The sequence below is a fragment of the Blennius ocellaris genome (genome assembly GCF_963422515.1).
Source record: "Blennius ocellaris genome assembly, chromosome: 14".
Taxonomy (NCBI): Eukaryota; Metazoa; Chordata; class Actinopteri; order Blenniiformes; family Blenniidae; genus Blennius; species Blennius ocellaris.
In genome coordinates this window covers 9,595,463-9,621,160 of record NC_137663.1, presented here as the reverse complement: position 1 = coordinate 9,621,160, position 25,698 = coordinate 9,595,463, and positions in this window count along the sequence as shown.

Sequence of the window (25,698 nt, the reverse complement as noted above, 5' to 3'; positions counted from 1 at the left end):
GACCACAAGACAAGACCACGTCATGCTGCTGCCCTTTACATGACCCATGTAAGAGCGAGAAGTCTCTTGGATAAAGGAAGATACCCTCACTTTTGTCTCTGTGAAAACCACATTAGGAGTGGGAATTCCAATCAAATCAGCAACCCTTTAATAATAGAGATATTCCTCCTGCTGGGAGACACCATGAAGCCACACAGTGCTGATAACCAAAGACTGTAAAGCTTCACACAGCTGTCAGGATGCGTTGATTTGGGCTGACTCTAGTCTTTATCCTTGTGATTAGGCAGGGCACTGTTAGCAATGACGCCGACTCCCCAAGGTTGCTGCTGCTAATGACTCTGGTTCAAAAGGAGCATCACTTTCATGTCTCCTTTGATTAGGCAGGTTAGCTGTGACTCAGAGCCGGAAAACACTTTGGAAACCCAGTGAAAGTGCATTGGTGTCGTGACCTGGATTACAATGTCCCTCCGGTTTGGCCTGAAAAACTGTCTGCAAAGATTGTTCAAAGTCACAGCGGATCTCCTAGGAGATACACAGCCATCCCGGCATGATTAAGCATTTTGTCTTTGTGAAGCTAATGATTACATCTATTTTCCCATCCTTTCCTCCAGCTTTATTTTTGAATCTTCACTTCTCAAGGATCGCATTTTTATCAGCCATAATCTTAATAAGTCTCAAATAAAAGCTATAAGACTTTTAAGTTATGTTGCAAACACCCTCACTTTGTCTGCAACATTTTTTGGAAATATCAAATTACAAGAATGTACTTTGTTGAGTCTCAAATTAGCCACCGTTTAAATACATCTCTTCAAATAAATGCATAATTTCCCATTGAGAGAACATGATCTGCCACCGTCCCCAACACCCCTGTGAAAGAGGAACAGACGATGAGGAGAATACTAAAAGTGTTCAGGTCTAAGTTGAGTTCATTAGAGGTAAATGGAATGAGCACTCACACCATAAATGTAGTGGAAAAAAGTGTTGTTTTGAGTAGTTTTATCCAGATGCATTAATCTTTAAAATGTTGTCGTGAAGGTAGACGATTTTGACTCAGCAGGGGCTTTATTGATCCAAAATACAGAGAGTGAGATTTAAAACTGAGTGCTCGCTATGTTCACAACATAAGACATCGCTGGAAAGCATTTTAAACCATACTAAGTTCCCTCATTAGTGTCGTGCTGGTGGGCATCTTGACTGAAGCATTTGAAGAATAAAGATCATTACGCATTCTGTCTTTAGTTGAGACGATGGCCACGGGTGGAGGTCTGTATCTGCTCATTGTTCTGTCTGGAATAACGTGAGATCCAGAATTCCGTTTTCAAAATGATAAACAACAGCATCTTGCTTTATGTAAGTTTCAATCTACATTCTGAGCCGAGAGAGAATTGCTGCACATTCATCTGCAAGAGAAATGTCAAATGTGTTCAGCATCGGCAAACATGAGGCAGGCAGACATTCAGACGCAGAAGCTCTGCAGTTTATTTCAGAAGGAGATTACGAGTCTGCAGAAGCTTCTCTCCGAGGTCCAACATTTAGCACAGTGCTGCTTTGAGTTATATGCAAATGTTTGATGATCAAACTGATTACAATTCATTCTGAAGGGGAATCTGAATGTGTGCCAGATTTCATGGTAACTCAATAGTCTAAGCAAAATTTCACTGAAACCCACAGTGACTGGGTTCATTAATTGGGTTTTTTTCTACAGCTTTTTTGTGAGAGAAACTTTACAGTAAACCAGGAGAGGAAATCCAGAGTGTGAGGTCAAGTTTTTGTTATTGGCCTTGTTCAGTTGTACCACCTATGTCACACAGGCCGTTGTTATATTAACCACTCCGATTTGAATAAAGGGGAAAAAAAAAAAAGGCATTTAAAATTAGCTCTCAAAATCAGAGCAAAATGCTTCCCCCCATGTCAGACAGTGGGGGGTATCTGCTAACGATGCTATAACCCAGCTGGATGAAATTAAGCCTCTCAAATGTCAATGGGAACCAGCCGAAAAACAGAACGAGTTAACAATAATTAGAACAAATACACACACAGCAACTTGGATTAGTTAGAGGATACCTGCTGCAAAACAGTATCGCCAGATGGTCGCAAGAGGAAGAAGTATAAAAATGTCCATCCATAATGAGCCGTAGAGTCGCAATAAATCCATGTTGCTAAACTGGTAAATCAACCTGGTGTAAATTGATCACAGTGTAGTTGGTGATTCAGAGGCCCCTGTTTACACAACAGTGTTTCAAGGGAAAAAAGCATAATTCTTTTTTGCATTTTTCTTTCAGAGAAGTTTCTCATTTGTATGGCAATGTTTTGAAAATGAAGTCTGTTTACACAGAAATGACAGATACATTTAAAGCAATCTTTTTATGAAGGGCCACAAATTTCTGGTTGTTTTTTTTTTTTAATGAAACCACTAATACGCTACAAACATTACCAATGAGTACATGGACAGATAACGAAGGTGGAATGCTATTACTCAACTCTCCCAGGAGAACATGGACTTGGAGTCATGGCACTCTGGAGGCTTCCGTTGTTGTTTTGTCCAACTAGTCCCACATGTGCAGAACTGATTACTCCAGCTGTGGTGTGCATGAGCAGCGTTTTTATGGTCTACAGAGACAGCATTTTCAAAATGTTTCACATTGGGAGCTCTTTCCAAAGAGGTATGTTTTCAGCATTGTTGTGGAAAGCGGCGCCCAAATATTTCGTGTTTGCTTGAAAACACCACAGTCCTTCATTTATTCTCACAACAACTCCTTTTCTCATCACTTAAGGGTCTTTCATGTAAGAAGACTCAGCTGTTGAAGGAATATATTTGCTGAAGAAAAGGCTCCATAGCAAGAAAACTTTATGTGGTTTAAATATTTTAACCTACTTGAACCATAAGAGCCACTGATACAAACACCAGCGAATTATTATTCTGTAAAGGCAGCTCAAGATCATCACTAATGGCGCTTTTCCATGATGACCTACTCAGCCCTATTCGACTCGGCTTGCCTTGCCTCACCTCTACTCGACTCAGTTTCGTTTATTTTATATTACAATAGTACCACCGCGGTGTCGGCAGAGTCATCATTGCTCCGCAATAGCAATCACCCCCAATAGAATCGGTATCTCCTGATGTGGAGCCAGCATGCATTGGATATCAGCTCAAATAATACATTTGTATTAATGTTATAAAATGTGGATTGTTACGATTATGCTTCATTGTCGGAGTTCGCCAGGACAGCTAATGTATTTCGGTCGGGTTTTTAACATCTGCATTGACAACGGACCCTTGAGGAAGCCGGCCCCCAGTTAACACAGAAACCGGTTTGTTCAAAACACTGGTGGTGAGCTCAGACACCTCCTGATACTTGTATCAGGATGCTGCATTGAGCTCCCGCTGAATCCTCTGCTTGGCTCCCAGACAAAGCCTTGTCCCTGCTCCATAGGGTTTATATGTGTGCATCTATCTCTATTTGTGAGCGTTTTTGTTGTGATTGAATATAAAAAATGGCGATGTGAATGAACCGCCCTCCTGACTCATCTGTGTTGTCAAGCGCCGGCAAATCAGCGGCTAGCCATGTGCCGACGTCACATTGTCTACTCGTCTCAGTTTGCTTGGAACCTCGGCCAAGCAGGTACCACGAAAGTGCCTTTGCCAGGTACCAGATACGAACATGCAATGGAAAAGCATCAAAAGTGAGATGAGTCGAGGCGAAGAGGGCTCAGTAGGTACGAGTTGAAAAGCACCATTATTGTTTCAGACCCAACATGAGCATTTATTTTCTAACTTGTGTGATGTATTGGATTGTGAAACATTCCCAGAGCAGCAGTGCATCCAAATGTATGCAAAGTGAAGCAGAAATGCAGAGTAGAGATGCTAGTGAAAAGCCAATGCAGGTAAAATAGGTTAATAGGAAATTATGTGGAGGCTAATATTCCTCGGATCACTTAATCATGGTTGTGAGATTCTTGATCCATTACTGTAAATGCCTCCAATTGGTGTGTGTCATAGTAATGGATACGCTTCATCCAAAAGTTACAGAAAGGCTCAGAATTTTAAAACGCCATTAATGTTACGTATTCCCTAAAGGGCACACAAGTATCATCAAAAGATGACTATTATGCGTCATGTTGCCACTATTGACGTTCATAATGTCAGAAGGGAAAACACTTTGCAGATTCTCCCATATTAACTTAAAAAAAATAAATAAAAAAGCAAAGCCTAACTGGAAGGGATTTCTACAAAGCAATTGTGTTCACATCCACAATTAGGTTAAATTATAGAGCAGCTCTATCAAAGTTCCCTTATGCTGTGAATAAATCCTTAATTTCTAAATAGTGTCAGAATAAGAAAATCCATCAATTACTTTTACAGAAGATAATTTATCTCTTGAATTAATGCCTCCTTAGTCCGGACACAGAGGGTATTATAATAACTCCAGGCCTTTACATAGTCTTTCATTTCCTTATATGGACGTGTTCATTCAATACAACTGGAGAAATGGCTTTTCATGGTGGCTGTAAATTGAGATTGAATTATTCGTTATTAAATTTTATCCTGAGATTACCTGAACTAGCAGAACAAATACAATATTTAATAGTGTCCGATTTATTCTCATTGGGGTGCTGATTTTGGGCTGATATTGAAGGTTTCATAATGTTAAGGATTCCTGCTGCTGCACCATAATTGGTTCCTCTAGATGTATAAAATGATACGGATTGAAAATCCACATTTAAATGGAAAAGTTTACTCTCAGGGTTCGTGCTCTTATGGCTCTGTTGCCACGTAACTGTGTGTTTCTTTAAATAGGTCAGTGAGTGCATGACTGAGATTTGTTCTGCTTTAATCCTGCAGGTGATATATGAAATGCCAAGTACGTGGTTCATTCTTCTGATGTTTTGGTTTCCAGACACCAAAAAACTACCGCCTCATAATATAAATTCAATTAATGTGTATCTTTAGGTAAATTATTTGTGTCACAGCCTTGGGGTTGCGTTTTATAGTTTGTTCTGTCTGTTGGCTTCATGACTGGCTTTCCATTTGTGTCTCCATTATTTTTATTTCCCTGGTGTTTTCTGTCAAGTTATTCTGTGATTTTAGTTTTTTTTCGAGTGCCTTTGTTCATGTTATAAGTTCTGCACATTTCATATGTCATCCTGTGGCTGATGTCTGTTGAAGGTTTCTTGTGCCATGGTTGTGACGTGTTAGATACCCATCCTCTCTGCAGGTGTCTTGTTGCGCTGCCCTCCAGGAATATATCCAACCAGATCACTCTTTGAGTGCATTGTATGCAAATTGTATGAATATTATCTGTGAATGAAGACCCAAACCTTCCTTTTTTCATTAGAATGTCACCCTGAAAGTCTTGCCAGGGCCCATTGAATAACCACTTCAGTAAAGCATTGTTTCGTGCTTCATGAATATGAAAGAAAGAGAGAATCACAAAATGTTCATATTTAAAAGAGAAATCTGATTTGAATTACAAAAGTTTATGGTGATAACAGCTCAAATAATATACACTATGTAGTCACAAAAGACCTTTTGTAGAGCTCGGAGAAATAAATGCTTTGGGGGAAAAATGTTTTTAAATGCTGACATACTGAATAATTATGGCATTATTTTCTCAATGCATAAATTGAAATACACTTTTTAGTGATAACAACACTGCTGAAATGACAAGCAGTGCAGATGGTTTTGTTTTGTATCAAACTAGCTGTTTGCCTTTTTTCTCTCTGAGGCCTGGCAATCCTGGCTGAGCCTCACTGTCTCCACACTCCCAGTGTGTACGTATACATGTGTTGTTTGTGATCAGTTTGTCTCTCTTGTTCATATTTCTCTGTACTGTGTACCAGTTTGGGCTCAAGCACAGGTTCACCTTGTTTTTTATAGCAGGGGTGACCAATTTCATCTTGACTCGGCTGGACCAGTAAAATAGTGCCATAATTAAAATTTGAACCTACATGTTTTTCTTTGCTGTGGCACACAGTATATATGATGAAAATGCCTAGACTTTTGCAAAAGCAAACAATTACTACAATCTCAGCGAGAAGCCAAGTTTAATGTTACCGTAAAATATAGTGAAATGTATAAAATCTCTAAAGCTGTTGATTTATGCATGTTTTACACTTTCAACAGCATGACTTTGAGGCAAATGATAGTTTTTGGATCTTTCACTCTGTCCACACTCCCCAAATGTTACAAAAGCTACGTGTCTGAAATATTCCAGGTGGTGTTGAAAACATATCAGCTATCGTCTGACTGTGTCCTAAAAGTTTAACATTGTTTTGGAGGAAAAAAGGTCTCACTGAATTGAAACCAGTGTCCAAAAAGACTCCTAATTGCCACTTGAAGATGTATGAAGCTCAAAGACTGTTTACTTGACCTCTTGCAGCTCTCATTAGTTTGACTACTGGGATGCTGCTCATGACCTTCACACTTTGTTTTATGCCTCCTGTGTTGAGTTGTTTTCCCCGCCAGATGTCCCACTATTTGTCTCTGCTTTGTGTAGTTCTTTTGTCTCGTGCTTCACTTCAAAACTCCCAAATGCAACAGCTATCAAAAACTGCCCTTTTTGCAGTTCTTTTTCTATTTCGTTGACGGTTGTATTTTTAAGTATGAATAGCTTACTACATAGCAATGCAGCACATGAGTGTCAGCAGTGAGAAAATGTACTCATTTCCTACTTTTACAGATGGTAAATGTCGCATGTGTGAAACCCCAATGGAGAAAACTTTTAGCAATACTAATATAGAAATGTCTCACATTGTAATGCAGACAGTTTAAAAAAGTTTCAAAATGCATTAATAATTCAGCTTTAAAAAAAAAAAAGGAGGCAAAGGGCTGGTTTAAGTGTCTGAAGAAAACCACTGAGCATGCAATAAAACATCTGTTCCGTCAAGAAGTCTCAAAATGAGGCGCGCATCTCACAAAAGACTCAAGCAGATGGTTTTCCTCTCTCTTCCCCTGTCAATTACTTCTTATGGCACATAAGAAAGGAAGTTAATTGGAAACTAACGCATAAAACCTGAAAAGCTGCAACCATGCAAGAACCGAACTGATAGTTTTGCTTCCTCTTCAGCTGAGATAACAACAGAATGAAGATCTTTTTAGGCTCCTGTTACCTTTGTAATTTTAATGACGTATCTTAAAATCTTGAGGCATTGGCTCAAGGTCCACATGAGAACAACTAAATGGAACAAACTTTTCACGATATCTCTTGTGGACATTTTAAATTATGCAAATTGTACTAAAATCCAAAATATACAGTTCTGTAGGGCTGTCAAAATTAACATGTTAACGCATATTAATCTAACATCATTATTAATTTGATTTCGAATTTTCACTAAATTAACCCGCCTTCAGTGCAAAATGACTGAAAATCCCTAAAATGTCTGCAGGAAGTGGTTTTCTTTTGGCCGAAGCACTTCCAGTTTAAAAGAAGGGGTGAAAAAGATGAACCGTTGAAGGTGCTCAATAAACAAATTAACTGCATATACAGTATTCCCTCCTTTCTTGAGTCTGTTTGCTTATGGAAAATAAACCGCAATTAATATTGATTTAAAATGAATGTTTAATCGTGATTAACTCTAATTAATCCAAAGCAACCATATGATTAATCTGATTAAAATTGTTAATCGCTTGAGCACTAATTATATGACTAAATTAATTAAATTATAAATGTGAATTTTTTATTTACTAATACAGTCGTGGGACCGCTAATCCTCACAAACTTAGATTTTTACAGATTGTAGTTACATGGCTTGTCTGCTGTACCTTGACACAGGGTGTAATTACAGAAAATAAATCATGGTATTATATATTTCAAATATATTGTTACACAAGTTGTTTTCACTATTCACATTCACTATAAACAATCGCGTCTTCCAGTGAGAATCATGTAGATCTTCAGTCAGGTAAAATGTTCATATGAGTTCTGTTCACTTAGGTTTTATACAACAGCTTTAATGTACAGCTCAAATAAGATCAGCTGAACTCACATTTGGATTAGCGTTGTTGTCTCATGTTACCATGACAGCAAACAGTATGGTGCAAATTAATCTCACAAAAGAAAAGCAGTAATAAGTTGAGAGTATTCATGCTGTATTTGTTGATTTACCTTTAACTTTTAAATCATCTACATGATCAAATGAAATGACACTCATGCATCACTTCTCAGCGACAATAAATGCCAGTTCACTGCTGCACCACAACATTCAACGGTGTTTGTTGTCATTAAAAATGACACTCAAGTATGAAAGAAAATCCCACCACTGATTAACTACATCCAGATTAACAGTTCTGCTATTGCCAATACAATACAGATGTTTCATGATTGACACTGTCTAATGCACATTGATAGCATTCATCAAAGCAACTTTGATATTCATCAAGCGATGGCAGGAGTTGCGTTTTTCACTAAATGAGAAGCTGTGGGTGCCATAGAAAGACTGAAATTAATTAACGTTGCATAAATCCATTCAGTGGTGGCTGTGGCTCAGGTGCGAAAGCAAGTCATGTTTCGCCTCCATGATGGGTTAGTCCATGTCTCCACCTGCCCATGAGCCGAGGTGTGAAACATTGAGCCCCAAGTTGCTCCCAATGCAGGCCTGCTATTTTTCTATTCAGCCAATGTTACTAAAGCAATGAAAACCTCTGTAAGTGGAGATCTTTTATCATTTCCTGTCAGATGAACAATGTTTTTAAATAATTGTTGTCTTAAATGTACGATATATATATATATATATATATATATATATATATATATATATATATATATATATATATATATCCTTGATGAAGATCAGACAGTTCTCGTGTCAGGCTGTGCATGAATAAATGTGTATTTATGGTTTTTTACCACTGAAATACAACATTTCAGTGATGGTACGCCATCAGCATTCATTGTCCCCTCAGAGAATCAACAGCCAATTCATGAGAAAACACAGATATAGATTGAAAAGTATGATGCATTGTAATACAGAGAGGAGGTGTATCCTGCAGGTTTGATGAGTTAAACACCAGTCAACAAGCAATAATTTACTACAAACATCATGTTTACAACTTAATATTCATTTCCCTTTAATATTTACATATATTAAGCAAAGTAAATGACTTTGTTAAAGGACAGTCTTCAACAGCAGAAAGTGAGTAAGACCTTGATGAGTCCCAATTCTGTTATTCCAACAGACTTTATAATGCATTATTATAATCAATGGGCCATAAAAAAAAAAAAAAAAAACAATTTTGATTAATACCAGTGAGGGTGTGATAAGAATGGTGACCAAAAACACTAGAGTGAGACTTGTTTTAAGAATTAATTGGTTTTTATTTTAAATAACTTCTTATTTTACGTGGTCTCTGAGACTAGGTATGCAGTTATATATTTTCATAATTTTTACTGTCTTCACTTAAGTTAAAATTACTTTTAGATATTGTTTGGAAATTAAGTCAGACTCCTTCATTTGGAAAATCATCTATTACAATTGGGCCTCTATTTCCCACCACCCTGAATGCCCCTCAATCTTTTATATTGCTTCCTCGCTTCCTCTCATTCACACTCTCCTTTATCTTGACTAAACTGTTCCATCAAACTGTTCATAAGCTGTGATCAAAGATTTCAACCCATGTATTTGACAGCCCGCATACACAGTGAATTACCATCATGTGATGAAAGCGGTCATTTCCCCAAGTTATTACCAAGCTACACTCCCCAGAAGGCCACTGAATGGAGATTAATATCATGGTAATGGTCATTCAGGTGTCACTCTACATTAGACACTGCAGAGGTGGAGATATCCGAGCCTCTGATGAGGGCTGGAGATTGATCCTGTTTGAGAGTCAGACTCTGGTGGCTGATTCTGTTCTAGTTATTTGCCATCATCTCTCTCATATTCCCATGAAGTGATGTTCAGTTGCCTTACTTCACCAGCAGGTGTTTTTCTTTTTTCTTTTTCTGGGGTGTTTAAGGCTGTTGATCAAACCTGTAATGATTAGAATTTTATAGTTTCAAGTCTCTGCCGACAGACTTGAAGACCATATGTTGTGAAGACCATTAGAAATTATGAGAAGAAAATAAGTGCATACTTTCTTGAGACACTGGTGTAAAGATATTTAGGATGGGTTTTTTTTTCTTCTTTCCTTTGGCTGCATAAAAACGTATATTTACATATAATGACAAAAATTCTAATTACAAAATGCAAACTGTGGATCTGTTTTTTTTTTTTTTTTATCTTACAGTCCTTAAAGTACGCACATAGTTTGTAGATGACTGCACATTGGTTAAAGCGATGATGCATTGATGCATTGATGAACTTCCATTCAGTGTCTTCCTCATTAGAATATTTTCAGGGAATTTTAACAAGCCACTTAAGTCTCACTATATTATATAAAAAGACATAAAAAGACTTCTTGTCTTCTTTTTCTTCAATAAGCGGAATATTTCACATGCCTGGTGCCCCTGTGAGGAACTGAAAAATCATGAAGCTGCTGCTCCTTTGCTCTTACAGGGAGCAGTTAAACTGATTAATTAGTCATTTGAGATTCCCTTTGGACAGTCCAGTATGAAGTACAACATACAGCATAGATTAATCTCAAATGCAAATATAGTTGGAAGATATGTTTGAAAGATTGTCTTTGCCAATTTAATGAGTTACCAACCACCACCAATTAGACACGGAATAGACACAAAATGCTAAGTTTGACATGCGGAACCCTTTTCGTTCTTCCTTATAATGATTTAAGATGTCATGTAGAAATACATGTTCTAGTCTGAACTTGTAACAATTTATTCCAAAAGCTTTATATGAACAAATGCATCAGAAGTGGGTCCACATTTGGAAATAAATACAAATAAATTGATATAATTTACCACTCATAGTATATTTTATATACCAAAATGGATTAAATACTTAGATCTGCTCAAGCAATATTGAATACTAAATTGCATAAAAATTACCCCATTAAAATGTCTGAAATGATCTTTTATGTCTGTTTTTCATCCATCTAAACACAACTTTAGAATGAAATCTGTTATATATTGTAGACAAGGAAAAACAGAGAATATATACAATACAGACATAATCTACATGTTTATCCTTCCACAAAACTGATTAAAAAGAGAATCATTGTTATGACATGACATTTGCAACTGGTTTTATCAAAGGTTTATCCAAAAACAAATTAACTAACAAGCAAAATTTTTTTTCTTTAGGAAAGCTTATAGCTGAATAAACTCTGGAAGTGTAAATAATGCACTTTTTTTTTTTTCAAAAGCTGTGCTCAATTCTCAGATAACACATCACGCACCTCTCATTACCCTCAAACATTATGTTCCCTTTTATAATTGAGCTTAATAATTAATACAAATATATGGAAATATCAGCAGTCAAAAGTTCTGAAACACGGTCTTGACATTTAAAGCTGTAATGCTTAAGCTTTGATTAACACACCTGACAGACATGATGACAGGCCTGCACATGTTCTTATAAAAGTAGCTGAATGTATGTACTCACTGGGACAAACTAACACATACATATACACTGATGTGGAGGAAGAGGCGCAAAAGTGTGGGGATATTAACATAAAGTGATAAATGTGTGAGGGTGGTGGAATGGACCCAAACAAGACTGCATTAGAACGAAAGAGGATCTTTAATAGAAAAAGTTGACCAACAACATGCATCAGAAATAATTTGTGCCAACAAAGCAACAAAACTCCCCAGTGAAACACGGTAAGAACGAAGCAGGTTGGTTTCACATCAACTACTCATGAGAACAGATCAGACTTACCTGGAGACTGCAGGCGTCGTTTACACAACATTGTTTTCATGTTAAAACTAACAACTTTTGTTGCATATTGGTTGCCCGATTACACAACAACGTCTTGACTACGGTACTTTTAGGGGAACTTTTTGAAAGTGCTTTAATAAAAAGTTTTTCAGCAAATGCACAAGTAGATGGACAACAACAACAACAATGGTGGCCTCCAGAGTGACATGACTTCCAGTTCATATTCTCCTGGGACTCGTCGTCTGGCACGGTAACTGCAATGTTTCTGGCGCTTCCGTGTAAACGGCCATCGTTTTCGAAATGTTGCCATTTAAACAAAAAACTTTTATGAAAGGAAAACACAAAAATTATGCATTTTAACTTAAAACACTGTTTAAAGGAGGGCCTAACATTTACTTGTTGAAAAAAAAGATGTGAGCCACATAACTGTTAAGACCTTGAATGCTTGTCTTCGATATGATTTAGAAACAGACATGGCTCGAAATAACAAAGAGGAAGATACCTAGAGGAAGGATCCCAAAACAGCAAGACAGAGAGTGTGATGAAGAAGAAAACAAAGAGCGGCAATGTAAAGGAAGAGTTCAGAAATGAAACCACGTAAAGTTGTTGCTAGAAGTTTGTTGGCGTAATCGGTTGCGACGACGAAGACCAGTGCAGTAGACAACATCAGTCAGTAAAGTGCACCCACACCTTAATAACCTCTGTGTTTACGTGAGTGCCGTACAAGCCGCCGTGGGAAGAATGTTTTCGATCTCTGTGGGATGCGCGTCAGAGCAGAAAGTCTCTCCAAAGACTCCAACAAGCTGAAGTGAAACAAACTGCTGCACAAACACGATGTGTCTCTCTGAGGGAACTATTGATTTCTGATGAATGTATTCCCAAAAGGGACGCCACAAGAGCAGGTGCTTTATTTATATTGTGCATGTGGCTTCATTGGTGAACAGGGAAAGAGATTGATTCCTCTGTTTCTTGTTAGAGAATGAAGGGTGTTACAATGTCTCAAGGGTATGTGGTGGCATTACTGTTGAGTTTAGCACTTTATTTCACTTTCTTGCATGTTCTGCCATATTTAACACATAATATTTATTGGTCATATCAAGAGAGGGCAAAAGGCCAAACATGAACAAGCTGATATCTGCTTATCACAGATTTCTGGATGTGGTTATTGACACATACACATACAGTATTAGACATAATAGACAATATATAATGATCCTGGTTTGAAATACACAGAAAGAATTATCTTGCATGTCTACAGGCTCAGCAATGTATACAGACAGGCTTCCAGTCACAGTGTAGTGGGCCTGCAGGTAGGAATCGGCTCAAAGAGTCCAAGGATGACGCATCGTGTTTCACACGGAGAGTGATCTTAAGGCCTGGTATAAGACATATAAAGGTTTATTGAAATTCAAGCTGCGGATCAAACAAAACAAAACAAAACAAAATAAAACACTTGCGCATGAATAATCTGTTTCAAGTAAATGTGTGTTAAGTTTAGAGCTCAGTAAGTGATTTCTTTAAAATTATAATATGGGAGTGGTTTACAAGTATGTTTTTCATTCACTTAAGTGATATTTAAATATTTCATTTCATATTAAATCATAAAGATGTCAGAGTTGTGCTGGCAGTGCCTGGAGCCTTTGGCCCTTAATTAAAGCATTTAATTAACCCATAACTTCAATCTAATTTGACTTTCACAGTAAGGCCACTACTCCTACAACAATAGCACGATGTTGTATAGTCTGTAAAGCTGTCGAAAAAAAATGTATATTCAGAGCTTGCAATCTTCAATTTAAGCAGAACTCTTGGCATTTATATGAAACATGACATGTCTGCACTTTTGTTGTTATGGTTTGGCATCTTATTCAACAAATTAGGAGGTGACTTAGACCATGTTTACACTGCAACTTCTCAGAAACATTGAAAACAATGTGGATTTCATGTTGACTCACTGGTTGGTGTGGTTCATGCTTTTTGTGATTAATAAGCACACGTATGCATGCAGAGAACAGTATGTTGTAAACATCAACAATGGGACTACACTGGCATTTGTAAGGACAGATGACGATGTTGGATTGCAAGAATGGGTGACTCAACTATAAAACTACCACATCCAAGGAAAATAAGGCTTAGGAGTTATGACACGAACGAGACCACCATTGTTGTTATTGTCCATCCACTCGCGCATGTGCAGAAGAACCATTTATTTTCTATTTATTTTCAAAAGTTGCATTTTCCCCTGTTTCCACAAGGATGGATTAGGAGCATTTTGTTTTTAAGTTTCCCCTTGAGAGCCGTTTTTGAAAAGTTGCATATTCAGCAGCCCCAAGCACCATTGTCCTGTAAACACACACCCGAAACACAATGAAAGTTCTGCGTTTCAACTTTAAAAAGTTGCCCTGTATATAAGGCTTTCACCATACTTGGCACCAAGAGCACAATGTTACCAAAAACAATAAGCAACATAGCAGAATTTAATCAAAATGATAATCTTCAGTATATTCAGTATAACACAGAAAAAAAAGGAAGAGTTTGGAGTGTCTGAAAAATGTGTGAAGCATAAAAACAGAGAAACTGTTGCCATGATGAAGAAAACAAAGAAGACTAATCATGGTCTAAAAACAGGTCAAACCGAGCTCGAGGAAGAAATTCAAAGAGGTTTCTGAAACAGCAGCTGCTGGACCAGGATTATCAACAGTTCACTGAAAAAGTAATGTGTCATACACCAGAGTGAAATAAATCTGTTTTTTCAATGGTCAAGTACTGTTTGGTACTGGTTCTCCAAGTTAACACAATGAGTTGAGAGTCCATTCAGCAGTAACAATAACAAAAAACCGAAAACAAATCTTACTTATTTACTGTGGTAAAAATCAATAAAACAACTGCAGAAGCAAGTGTGGCTGGCAGTCCTTCAGTTGTCTTTCTGAAATTACGAGGAAATGTAAAGAATGACAAGAGATTGAATCAGACAGCATAAAAAATCATGACGATAAAGACAAAAAATTCCTTTAAATTCCAACAATTTATGAACGATATTGCATCTAATCAGATGGGATTGAAAAAAACTACAAAAGCAAGTATTTATTAAGGAATAAAAGTAGTTTCGCCAAAAGAACAGAACATGCAGTGTATTAGCCCAGAAAAAAACAGGTGCAGGAGACACCTGCGTGGTTTAATTAATGGCATGATTTGTGGTTTCAAACAGCGAAGATGCTTCATCATGCTTCTGTTCTCCTTCTCCCAAGATGTGTGAGGAGGAGTGTTGTCTTTGGGGAAGGGTTGACTTGGCCCTCTCCATAATTACTTCAGGTTAAATTCCAACCAAATGTTGCACCAGCTGATTTCACTAATTACCATCCTTGAAGGTGATAGTTGGTTCTTGGTGGACATTTGCATGGCTGTCAGTGTGCCTGGCACTCAAAAGAAAGACTGAAAGTCACTGAATTCCAACACCGCCACACAAAAATAGAAAGCAAATGGAGCAAATATCTTCCATGTGCCTTTTCAATTATACCCGTTTCAAGAACAACATAATATTGCTTGTGGAAATATACTGGGGAAAAAAAGACAGGGAGGCTGCTAATATGTCTAAAACGACGGTCACAACCCGCTGTACTTGCAAAAACATGTCCAAAATTAGGGTATCCGTACCTGATGAGTACCGCCTCTGTACAGATTTGGAGCACTAGTTCCGTAGCACTTTTCGTGCATGAGGAACTGTTGCTGCGTTCGGGCTACGGATTCACTTCCGTATGTGTGACCCACGCGCCTTCTACGGCCAGTGTGTGAACAGCACACAGACTCCATGCTGCTTGAAGCTGCTCTTGCAGCCAGTGATGCCAGAAATGGCCAGTTTCCCCCAATTGGAGAGCCAAATTGTCTTACCTTTTAACTGTTTATTTCTTGCATTTGTGTTTTTAAACATATAGTTTGACTGTTTAACATGATTTTTATGCATACTGAAATTTGGGCAGGGTGGTTGTGTGTGTTTTTTAGTGTGGTTTTTTACATTGTTTGGGCTGGAACCATTGAGTCATATCTGGCAACCCTGCCTGTGGCATCAGAATCCGGAGTCTCTGCGGTGGAATGGGCGGCAGCAGCTGGAACATCGGGCGGAAAAACTCACGTTCATCGCACTTGCACATACTTACAACATGCAAGTGAGTAAGGACACCGTACATGAGCAGCACGTGTGAATACAGCCTCCATAGGATAATGTGGCAATCGCACGGATACTGTAAGCATGTATAACTGATTTACCATGTGTGCAATGTACGATGCACGCAACCGCTCACGGCCAGGCATGTGCTGCATGCCAGGTACTTACACCTTGCCTTGACGTACTCCCTCCCCACTCTTGCCACTCCCTCCCCACGTTTTCAGAAAAACGTGGCAGCCATGGCCTCCCCCCAAAAAACATACGGACTAAAAACACCCAGGGTGGGTTGTGGCCGTCGCTTTAGAAGGTGAAAATCAGTTGTCAGGGCTTCATTATAACACAGTGACAAACATGGTTGTTTCACAAAAAGAACATTGTAGGTACTTTGAAAATGTCAGCTTGACAATAAAATGACTTTGGGCAATTTCCCCCCCTCACTTTTAATCCAGATATGTCTGCAGTTAGAACAACTGAAGTAAAAGTCTAAGTAATGCAACATAATTTATGCAACAACAAAATGGCTTAAAAGTAGATATCACAATAACAAATAACTCATCATCACAATGTTCTGCAGGACTGTATAGCAGCATTATTCTTAACATATACAAATGAGAAAAGGCGGCAATGAATCAACAGGGAAAAAAAAAAAAGTGCAGTCTGGGAGAAAAATGAGCTGCAATTATTTGCATTTGCCTATGCATTAATAGCCTTACACAATTTCTTACAGAGGAGGTGTGACTCCGGCTGTTAAATGTGCTGGTGCTTGATGCCCAGCAGGTGTTGGATTTTACCATCTGCATCACACGTCAGACATCATGGTGGTTTGTCGGACATTGGCTGCCATTACTCAAGGCTATCATCATGTTCTTCAATTATTATTGGCGAGGGGCTGAAAAAAAACACTTCCAGATTTTCTTTCTCACTGTTCAGAGTTTCTGAAATACACCATGGCATATATCCATCAGAGGTCTGCTTTCAGCAATGCTCTACAAACAATCAAAATCTCATGTAGGCCATACTCATATAACGTTTAAAGTCAAAACATCTGAAGTCGTGCCACTGTGGAGGCGGCCATTGCTGTTATATTCGAACTCGAGTGCAAAGGAACTTTAAACTACAGCCATAATGCAAGTACATAGTATCTGTGTCTGCCACCGACATGGAGGTGGAGTCTGAATGTTTTCAGAAAGTTGCGTTTTCCCTTGTTTCCATGGAAATGAGGGAATTGGTGCATTTTCAAGATATATACAAGATGTATAGGCATAGTGGCTCTTCGCACCATTGTTGTGTAAATGGACGCCCAAAACACAACAAAAGTTTCCGGATTTCATTTGAAAATGGTGCTGTGTAAACAGGGCTGTAGTGTGTTGGTGGAAAGATTTTTCTGTATTAAAGATGGAACATAAAACCATCTTGGCTGAATAGCAATATCTGTCCCCCGGGTCTCACAATCTGAACCCCACAGATCTCTGATGAGAGATCCGTTCACAAATTCTTCTTGCAGTTATAAAGATAAGTACCTGAGCAACCATGGATGGACAAATCAACACACACACACACACACACACACACACACACACACACACACACACACACACACCCACACAACAAAAAGGCGGCAATGAATATATATATATATATATATATATATATATATATATATATATATATATGTATATATATATCTTATACCTTTGAGAAGAGGATATATCATGGGATTGAAAGCAACACAAGAGTGTGAGGAAGCTTTAATTTATCAGTTCAGCCTTCAAAGACCTGGTCCCCCGAGGAGAAATCGCAGGGTACTAATAACTGTGAGCTCCTCCAAAAATGGAAATCCTGTCAGTGTTTTGATGACATCCACAACAGCCCACTGTGAAGGATGACAGCAAGTGTGAAATTATGCAACTGGCCCTGGCGCTAATGCTATAAATAGGTTAAAGCAAAGGAAATTATAGGATTGACAACAGCCGGCACACATGTACAGCCATATCTCAAAATGCACAGTAGTTTATTGCAGTAAATATAGATGCACATGACACATACGTGTGCAGTGCTGTGCCTGCTAAAGGAGCAGTGATGGAAATATGAAGGGAGATTATCGTGAACGTTTTGAGGCCTTTTTTAAAATCTATTTTTTTCAGCTGTGAGTTAATTGGTCCGTATCTAAAAGAAAATATTATTTTGACAGACAGATGAACATTGGGGGGGGGGGGGGGGGGGGGGGGGGGATGGGTCACACCTCTTTTGTGGGAAAAAAAAAAGCGGCATATGTCCCCACTCTAATTATTTAGCCTCTCAGCAGCCTTTGTCTATTAATATAATAACATCTTCCTACCAACTCTGCACGCCTCCGCTAAGTGAGAGAGATGTCAAAATAAAGTAACAGACAATATTGGTGTTGAGAGCATGTTTTCTGGCAAGTAGATGAGACTAATTTCCCACTATAGTAAATCAATTAGGGATGGTAAATCGCTCACATTATGTTTATCACCATAGAAGCTATGTACCAGGAAAATGTTTACTATTGTCAAAATCCCATTTACAGTTCTGCTGGATTTGTAGTGATGCATTAACTAACTGCATTCAGTTGTTTACGAGTGCTTGACCTCTTCGAAGGAATATTTGGCCTTGTGTACACGACACTTTAAAGTGAAAAACCAATGTATCTGTCCATATGAAATGTCTGTGTACTCACCATTGTTAAGGTGGTTTTCTGTGTGTGTGTGTGTGTGTGTGTGTGTGTGTGTGTGTGTGTGTGTGTGTGTGTGTGTGTGTGTGTGTGTGTGTGTGGGTGGTTTCATGTTATTAATAAGCTTTTCTGAAAGTCATGTGAATGGAGCCTAAATGTTAGGATTTGAAGTCTCGACATTCATGTAAGCAGAATTTTATAGCAGGGATCATTTAGATTTCAGTACATCTTTAATTGTCATTATACACAGGAATAAGACATAACTGTCACTTCAAATACACACAAAGCAATATGCTCTGTCTTGTTAGACGTCCATTAGAGGCCCTGGTAAGAGAGGTACGGACAAAAAATACAGTCACAGATGAAAACTGGGAAAAGCATTGGAATCAACACACTGAAATCAATTCCCAAGTTTGTGATGACGGTAGAAGAGGTATTATTAGAGGTATTATTTCAAAATCTGACGCATGGTAAGTTTATGAGGAAGAGTTGCACATAGGAGTATGGTGAGGACTCCAAGATAGTGAATAGTGAATTGTGAATTTTCCCACGGGGATGAATAAAGCATCTATCCATCCATCTATCTATCTAGTGAGTCTCCTCATCATTTTGTGGGGTATGAAAAATGTTACCGGATCTGTACAAGAAGCAAATGATCAATGACTATTGGCATCCTTTCCGACATCTCCCATCCCTTAAAAAGCTGAGTTCTAGTTTATAGCCTTTGGGACTCCTTTGTAACTAAAACTATTTCCCTTCTGACTTCAGGGCTTGGTAGGAGGAGTCTTATCTAATTTAATGTAGACCAGTGTCTTTACTGCCTCAGTTTTCAAAAATTCTTGAAAAAGTATTTGTAAATAAACAGGATGCTTTTATTGAGAAATATGATTTATTGAATGAGCATCTGCTCGGGTTTAGGAGAAATCGCTGGACATCCTGAGCATTGATGGAATTTGATACAATTGATCATTCATTACTTCTAAAGAAACATTATGGTACAAGAGGTGTAGCATAGCTTTGGTTAAGAAGTTATTGGAATAATAGGTTTCTATATGTGACCATTAATCATGTTAAATCTTATGCTAAAAGAATAACCTGTGGAATTCCACAAGGTTCATTACTTAGACCTAAGTTATTTTTACTTCATATTAATGATATTTGCTCAGTAAGTGATGCATTCCAATTTGCAATATTTGCTGATGACACTAATTTATTTTGTTCTGGAGGAAACCTTAAGGAATTGTCAAAAACAATAGAAATAGAATGGAATAAGTTGGTTTGCTTTTAATAAGTTATCATTAAATGCGAGTAAAACAAATGGATGTTTGGTGGAAAAAGGGCAGACACTGAAGTAAAACTGTATTTAAATAATGTTGAAATAGAAAGGGTTTATGAAACTACATTTTTAAGAGTAATAATAGATGAAAAACTTTGTTGGAAGCCTCATATAGAACACGTAAATCGAAAATTGTCTGTTCTTTACAAAACAAGAGACTTACTGAATAATAAATGTCTCCATGTTGTGTTGCCTTCTATGACATATTTTTTGGAACTATGGGGAAATACATATGAAAAGAACTTGGATACAATAGTCAAATTGCAGAAAAGAGCGATTAGGATCATAAACAGAGCTGGATACTGGGATCTCACAAATCAACCTTTCATTCAATCATCCACATTAACATTTCTAGATGTAATATATTTAAAAACATTACAAATTATGTTCCGCGAGTTGAATAATTGCATTCCAGATGGTATTGAAAAGTTATTTTTTCAAAGAAAGGCAATTTATAAATTAGGGGGGTGTTGAAACCTGTAAAGAACAAATGTTAAATATAGATGTGTGTCAGTTTTGGGAGTGTAAGATTTAAAATAATTAAAGGTTATGCTGTGAATTGTTCATTTGATATGTATTTATTACTTGAAAAGTGATTTCTAAGTTAAACTATCATTTAGTTTTGCATTTGATTGTTGATTTTACTTTGTAATACTTTGATGGTACATGATCGGCAAAATAAGCCACAGGCTTCAGTCGCTTCCTTTTTCGGTTGCCTGACAGTTTTTTTGGGGGGGGGGGATGATGTTCTTGTTTTCTGCTTTGTACAAATGCAACTGAAATAAACTATATCTAATCTATCTAATCTAATATTATTAGGCTATTTTAGCCTACCTATTATAGTTTATTTAGTCGCTGCCACTGATATTGTTTCAGCACACCAGTATCCCTCCCTCTTGAATGTTTTTAAGACTTAGACTTTCTTTATTGTCATTGCACAGTACATCACACAGTGAGGAAACTGGCAACGAAATGTCATTGCTTAGTAACCAGTAAAAAAGGCATTAAAAAACGTATTTAAATAGATTTTAAAAAGTAGTGCAAACAGACAAACATTTAAAATAAGGTGCAGATGAACTGTAAATAAAAGAGCAGGATGTTGTATGACATGCAAGTTTTTGTACATGTATGTGTTATTTATGTTTTATACTTTCCTGCAACATTAATTGCCCTACAGGGACACAAAATAAAACTGAACAATGTGTTCTGCAGAAAGATGCAAAATTCTCTCGGTAACTCTCTTCAGGCGTATGATGGCTAAAGCTTGATGCATCTCAGGACACACGGCGTCGATGCTACTTTGAGAGCTAAAGGAGAACTGAGTTTTATGCTTCACTTGCTTAAACTGTGCAGCCCTAAGGAAATCTACCAATTCAATTAAGTTCAATTCAATATAATTTATAATGCACTAAATACAACACCCTGGTTCGGATAGGGCTTTTCAATCCCTGGTTCGGGTAGGGTTGCAAAAACCGTTTTGGGTAGGGAGTTCTTCAACAGGAGGCTTCGGATCACCAACTTCCGATTTCACTGTTAGACGGAGCGAGAGAGAGAAAGCGGTAGAGATCGAGAGAGGTAGAGCAATGGGTAGAGCTAGGTATAGTGGTAGAAATAGAGAGAGTGGTAGAGATTGAGGAAGAACGGTAGAGGTAGAGTGACGTAGATACCAGAAACAACGCTCGCAGTTAATGTTTTCTATGTAATTTTGACGGATCACGCTTTCGCTCCCGGGTTCTATGTTTGACATCCTTACTCTGGAATGAGAGTAATCACACAGCATGTTGAATCAGTGGGTTAAACATCTGTCAGCGGCTCAGCACTCTCCTCTCACGCTCGATACAAATATGCACAGAAAATATGTCCTGACCTTCATAATGGTGGGTCTGGCACGGTGTATTTGTAGGACATGCATGTGAGTGCAGACAAGGGGCAGAAGGAGTTCATGGCAGTGTCACAACGGGAGGATGTGTTACCGATTTCACAGTCCATTAACACCCTCGGTGGGTTTCCACAGGTTTTCCACCTGTTAAGTGTCAGAACATTTAAACTATTTTGGAGGATGCTGAGGTGGTCTGGCTTGAGTTGGAACTATGTCACGCCGGTTTGTCTGTGATGGAAGTGCACAAAGAAGAAGTCACCATGGTCAAATATGGGTTTCGTCATAGTGGATTAAAAAAAATGAACTTTTCCTGCTATGGATTTCCAGTGATATTGTTTTCTATTTACATTTGTATTTGTCAAGAGTGGATATATAATTAAATCATGATTAATCTTCAGAAAACAGTAAAAGTGAATCAATGAAGTTAAATTGAGATGCCACGAGTGGATTTTCCCACAAGAAAAAAAATCACACTCACAGATTCCACAATAAAATATGTTTTATATATATATATGTATATATATATTTTTTTTTTTTATTATTATTATTTTTTTACTTCTGTAGATGTTTTGCCAAACTGTATCCATCTACTGCTTGCCAATGTGTAGTTTTCTTTGTGTGTGTGTGTCAGTGAAAGATTTTGAATGGAACTCCTCCCAGCCGTTTTGCTATAACAGTGAGACATTCTATTTGACAAGTCTATTTTGTACAGCCAATGGATTACTTCAGTATTGAAGACATGTTGTCAGAGTCAAAGTGCAGGCGACTCATATGAGGCGCTGTCCATCACTGACAAACTGCAACATGGAGAGTCTGACAGTAACAAGTAAAGAACACAACCTGAATCTGTCCTTCAGCAGGCCTCAAAGCAATGTCAGGGAAACAAATGAAGAATGTGCTTTTTGTGATTGTCAGCGTTACATGTAAATGTACAATATTTTGAATGGCATTGTTGCTGATATGTGCTATACAAATAAAATATCCTTGCCTTTTTTTTTTCCCCAATGAGACTTAGACAGTCTTTTGGATGGAGATGGGAATAAAACAGTAAAATAAACGACAGGAAGACAGCTAACTCTCGAGCGCCACTTCCACCATGTTATCACTTTGGCAAAAGGCTGTAAGAAAGGTTTATAGCTCTCCACTGCAGACGTTTAAAGTACTTAGATTCTTTACTGAAGAAGGAGTACAAACACTTTGTTTAAACGTATTTAATTTGATGAAAGTAAAACACTTCAGTAAAAAGGAAAAAAATACAATTTAGGGGGTCTTATGCACTTGTGCAGATAGATACAATTATGGTAAAGGTATTCCTGAGCCTGGACACAACAGCCTAATGATTTGTAAAAGCATGGAACAGGTGGGTTTTAAGAATGTAGAAAGTGGACAGTAGGGATATTTGTTATTAACTGTAGAGAGAAAATATATGTTGAAGATGTCAGGGGCTTCTTAAATACAGTAAAGAAGTGCAAAGTAGCCAAAGTTTTTTATTGTCATGAGTTTAGTATAGATGTAATTGTTAAATTATTTCCAAACTGTATACATCCATCCTGTCAAGAGACACAAGAGGCCGACACTCAAACTGTTTGTGAACTCTGTTGTTAGTGACCAAAGACATGAATGTGATGATAAAATTGACTGAGCTGCTGATAGTAGTGGCAATGCATTCCCCTTCGAAGAACATTAAGTCAATTAAATAAAAATCAGCTTGTCTTCTGTGCGTTAAAAGTATTTACATTTGGTCTGCAAGCTGATCAAAGGACTTAAATATAAGATGGCTCGATTGAGAATGCACAGCAAATCTTCCCAGAGTGACCTAATTGCAGCCGATACGTCAGCCAAACACACTTCTGCATGCACGCTCCGGCGAGAACACACACACACACACACACACACACAGCATTCCTTTCCATTTCTCCTTTGTCTTTCAGTGTGAGGCATTCTCATCAGATAGCATCTTATTACAGAGCATGTGTTCTTTGTTTAAATATGCTGTGTATGGATAAAAAGAAAAACTGTTTACTTTGATCAATATGGCATAGAAACTTTTGAAATAATGACTGGAGCATGTGGATTTGATGGCAGTCTACAGTATGTATTTTGCACAAATTCCATAATGTTGACAGATAGAGGACACATTTTGCAGAATACGAACAAGTACTGCAAATAGTCTTTGGGGAATTTTAAGATAAATATGCTTGGAAGTATTAATTTGTGTTCACATGGAAACATGTTTCTGTTGTTTATTCAAATTAATACACATCTGAGAGTAGTTCAATCTCCAAAATGGATTTTGTTTGACATGATGTACATAATTTGATTTGATTTTTTAAGCAGATGTAAAAAAAAGAAATGGCAAAAGGTATTTATAGTTTTTTTTCTTTTTCTTAACATCACTCATGATTTATATACATGTGCACCTTATGCAGATAAAATGATTGGGCTCCCTCTAGTTCTTGCTTGTGAAGTCCTTATACGGAGTCACACTTCATTGTCTTTTATCACAGATAATTACTTCCACTGCTGCCCTTTATTCTGGACTCCGGGTGATGGATGCATCTCTCTTTCTCCAGAGAACAATGCTATTTCACTTCCTATACTGCACTATTGCCAACATAATTCTTTTATCATGTGAGTGCAGCCCTGAAATATGAGAACAATCTGTAAAAGTGGCGTTTGAAATGATTTTGTGAGGAGTAAGATAAAAAAAAAACATTAAATGCATTTAAGATAGTGAAAAGACCATATTGTGCTTGCCTCTGTTATTTTCTTTCTATGCTGCAGTATACATGCAGACATTGCATTGTATGTAAATGATCTACATTCATATGCTCAGCTAAATCCAAACATTTGATTAAACCACTTGTACCGTCACAATAGCAGCAAAGACATGTGCTTATGATCTGTCGGGACATCAACCTGGACAACAGGGCTGAGATCCGTAGAACGTCCAGAATGACAAACAGCTGCTGGCTAACCAACCGTTCTCTCTCATTTTTTTCTTTTTGCATGGGAATATTTTAAAATATATTGGTTTCATTGCAGAATTTTGTTGAATACAATGAATACAATGACTGCCTTTGAGCTATATCTGTTTTTACTACTATGATTATTTCCAAGGCATTTTGGACATGCAGCTTTCATTAAAAAAAAAAGAAATAAATAACACAAGTGAATGTATGTTTAAAATATGCAGATTGGTCTTTATTATTCTTTATTAAAGTGATAAAATGCATCAAAGAAAAAAATAACTGAACTAAACGTATCAGTGCAATGTTAGGTGCTTTCCAATTTACAACCGACAACACACAGAGGTATATAAATGAAGGAAAATATACAACTCAAATGATCCAACAGTTCCCAAGCAGTGTCTATAAAAATGGTAAGATCGGGTTCAGAAGAACATCTCACCGAATACCTGCTAATCATAATGAAAGCAGAAAAACTTAGTGCTATTGAGCACAACACTCCACAGAAAGCAGGCGACATCATTCAGATTTTCTCTTTCAAACGACTTCCCGTCACTCGGATAATTTACTTTTAAATACCACTACTGGTTTATGAAGCTCTGAATGGTTGAGGCCTTGTACCGATTCCTGATCTTGTCAAAGTTATGAACTATCCACACCTGGCTGGATCAAATCAGATTGTGTTCACATAAACAAATGCAAACATGGAGAAAATAGTGCTTTGTATCAAATTCTGGGAACAAGCTTACAGAATGGCTCCAACAGCAGCCCACCATATAACAGTGCTGCAATATATGTTAATATCTAAGAAGAAATCTGGCTTTTTAGCCAGTGATTACCACAAAGGAATCTGCTTTAATGCTGTGTGCAATCCAAGCTGTAGCCGAT